The sequence below is a fragment of the Rhinolophus sinicus genome, chromosome 16 (genome assembly GCF_057876585.1).
Source record: "Rhinolophus sinicus isolate RSI-liver-muscle chromosome 16, RSI-T2T, whole genome shotgun sequence".
NCBI lineage: Eukaryota > Metazoa > Chordata > Mammalia > Chiroptera > Rhinolophidae > Rhinolophus > Rhinolophus sinicus.
The window spans coordinates 96616904-96620772 of NC_142516.1; positions in this window are offsets into that span (position 1 = coordinate 96616904).

Genomic DNA, 3869 nt, shown 5'->3' on the forward strand with positions numbered 1-3869 from the left:
GAAAACAAGACATGCTGATAATTACAGGTGACACGGAAAATAAAAGTAGGAAGTATAATTATAATTAAATGTCTTTGGAAAATTTGAAGTAGGGGTCAGAAATGAAGCAGGATTTGTGCCAAGCTGACAAGTTGTCCTTTGCAACACATGCTTCAGACAACAGAAAAGATGACTGCATGTACACATGGACATCATTAGCTGGCCAACATAGAAATCAAATCATCACACATCATAATAAAGCTAAATAAGCATACTAAAAGAATTATAGTGCCAAAATATATAATGTAAATAACATTCCTGATGGATTTCAAGTCCCTGTAAAAAACAGATTTGCATTGTTGAACTTAATTGACTGAGAACCAGAACTGTGGACTTAAACTACAAATATTATTAGGAAAGAATGTGAAAAGACAATGCCAGAAATAAAAAGGAAAGAGAAATTGAAATAGATGACAGAAGAAAGACTAAGAATTACTAGAGACAGGCAAGAGGCAAATGTTCGAAAGTTAAAAGTGACAAAGACAGAGTTAGCATCCTGAATGCAGTTTTTCAATGACTATCATGTAGAGATAAAGAAAACTATTACAATGGTCAATGTATGGAGACAGATAGAAAAGATCAACCAAAAAAAGAAAAGCAAGAGATCTCTACCAGAAGATTCAAAAAATAAAAGAGAAATTCAAATCTAGACTAGAAATGCTGAACAACCAACAAGGAAGTACATTATCTGATCAGGAGAAAATAAAGGGAAGGTGGAAACAATATACTAAAAATCTATACAGAAGAGATAAAAGGACAGCAAATACCTTTGAAGTAGTTTCCTAAGGAAGAACATGTATTTCTAGAAAATTCTAGAAAGTTAAGTGAAAGCTTCCCTGAAAGTATTGGGAAGAAGTAAATCACCGGAGGTAGATGGGATACCGATAGAATTATTTCAAGCCACAGAGACTGAATCTGTCAAAATTCTAACAAAAATATGTCAACAACTATGGAAAAAAAAATATGACCTATGAACTGGGAAGGTTCAACATACATTCCAATCTTTAAGAAAGGAAATGCCAAGGATTGCAGTAGCTACAGGACTCACCATTGTTCTCACTTCCGACACAAATAATGATGCTGAAGGTGATGTAACAAAGTTTTCTACCTTATATGGAGCAAGAAATGCCAGATGTTCAAGCTGGACTCAGAACAGGGGGAGGCATTCGAGATCTAACTGTGAACGTTCATTCAATACTATAGAGCTCCAAAGAATTTCAGAAGAAAGTTAGTCTATGTTTTATAGATTGCAGTAAAGGCATTTACTACTTGGTTCATGAAAAGCTATGGGTTGCTATGAAAAATAAATGGGCCTTCTTCAGCACTTGATTGTCCTGATGCATAACCTGTAATGTGGGGACAAAGCCCCAGAGAGCAATTTCCAGGCTATCGGCCTCACGTGGAAAAGTGCTGGCTCGGGTAGTAGATGGCCGTCCGCTGTGGCTAGTTGGCCGTCAGCTGTAACCCTTGAGCCATTGGCCACTAATATAACTGCCTCGGCTGCGTCGGGGAGTCGAGGAGAGTCGGTCGGTTGGCAGAAAAGCAGACAGCAGGTCGCATGTCGTGTGAATCCAGCCTCCAGTGAGACTATAGTGGTATGACTCCCCTACCTATGGCTCCATGGGTGTTCCTTTTTGGCCTCACCACATCCTGCATTCTTGTGTGGGGAGCGGGAGCAGAGACCCCGCAGGCCACCCTGCATGACAGGCAACAACTGTAAGAACAGAATATGGGGAGACAGAATGATTTCTTAAAAGCATGGGTGTCAGAAAAGAGTATAAGTTATCTCCTTATTTGTTTAATCTGTATGTAGAATTAATCTGTATGAAAAACTGGACTAGACTCAGAAGAAGGAGCCGTGAAAAATTGTGGAAAATATCGGTAACTTAAGATATGCAGACACCATCTTGCTGGCAGAAGATAGCAATTAATTGAAATTACTTCTGATGAAAGTGAAAGAAGAAAATACCAAAGCAGAACTACATTTAAACATAAAGAAGATAAAAATCATGGCTAAAGAAGAAATACGCAACTTTAACATACGTAGACAATGAAGACATTGAAATTGTTAAAGATTTTGCTAACTTTGGCTTAGTCATCAATTCAAATGGAGACTCTAGCCAATAAATCAAGAGAAGGCTGAGACTTGGAAGGGCAGAAATGGAAGAATTAGGAAAAATAATCCGGAGCAAAGATGTGTCATTAGAGACCCAAGGCTAAGGTCATTCACACTTTGTATTCCTAATTGCTATGTATGGATGTGAAAGTTAAACAGTGAAGAAACCTGATAGGAAGAAAATTGTTTTATTTGAAATATGTTGATGGAGGAGAGCTGTGTGGATACCCTGGACTACCAGAAAGACAAACAAGTGGATCCTAGAGAAAATTAAGCCCGAAATATCACTGGCAGCAAAAATGACAAAACTGAAGCTGTCCTATTTTGAGTACATCATGAGAAAGCAGGGTTCTTTGGATAAGACAATAATTTCTACGAAAAATAGAAGGTGACAGGAAAAAAGGAAGACCATATATGAGATGGATTGACTCCATAAAAGAAGCCATAGGCATAAATCTACAGGAGCTGAGCAGGGCTGGTGAAACAAGACACTGTAGACATCACTGATTCATAGGGTAGCCCGGAATTGGAGCTGACTCAACAGCATGTAACACACACATATATAGTATTATGTCATCTGCATATAGTGTGACAGTTTTACTTCTTCCTTTCCAATTTGGATGCCTTTTATTTCTTTTTCTTGCCCAATTTCTTTGGCTAGGACTTCCAGTACTATGTTGAATAAAAGTGATAAGAGGAGCATCCTTGTCTTGTTCCAGATGTTAGAGAAAGAGTTTCAGCTTTTCACCATTGAGTATGATGTTAGTTGTGGGTTTGGCACATATAGCTTTTATTATGTTTAGGTACATTTCCTCTATACCCATTTTGTTGAGAGTTTTTAACAGAAATGGATGTTGAATTTTGTCAAATGCTTTTTCTATTGAAGTGATCATAAGATTTTTATCTTTCATTTTGCTATCGTGGGGTATTACATTGATTCATTTGTGCATGTTGAACCAACCTTGCATCCCTGGACTAAATCCCACTTGACCATGGTGCATGATCCTTTTAACGTATTGCTGAGTTTGGTTTGATAATACTTTATTGAGCATTTTTGCTTTTATGTTCATCAGGAACATTAGTCTAATTTTGTGTGGTGTGTCCTTGCTTTGTTTTGGTATCAGGGTAATATTAACCCTGTAAAATGATTGGAAGCATTCATTCCTTCCTCTTTAATTTTTTGGAAGTATTTGAGAAGGATCGGTATTAAATCTTTGAATGTTTGGTAGAATTCACCAGTGAAGCCATCTAGACTTCTGTTTGTTGGGAGATTTTTGATTACTGACTCAAGCTCATTACTGGTAATTGGTCTATTCAGATTTTCTATTTCTTCATGATTCAGTTTAGAAAATTGTATATTTCAAGGAGTTTATTAATTTCTTCTAGGCTGTGTAATTTGTTGGTGTATAATTGTTTATAGCAGTCTCTTATGATCCTTTGTATTTCTGTGGTATCAGTTGCACCTTCTCTTTTTTCATTTCTGATTTTATTTGAGCACTCTCTTTTTTTATTGTGAGTCTAGGTAAAGGTTTGTTAATTTTGTATTTTTAAAGTACCAGATCTTCGTTTAATTGATCCTTTCTACTGTCTTTTTTAGTCTCTATTTAACTTATTTCTGCTCTTATCTTCATTACTTCCTTCATTCTAATAACTGTGGGTTTTGTTTGTCCTTCTTTTGTTAGTTCCTTTAGGTGTAACGTTAGATTGTTTATTT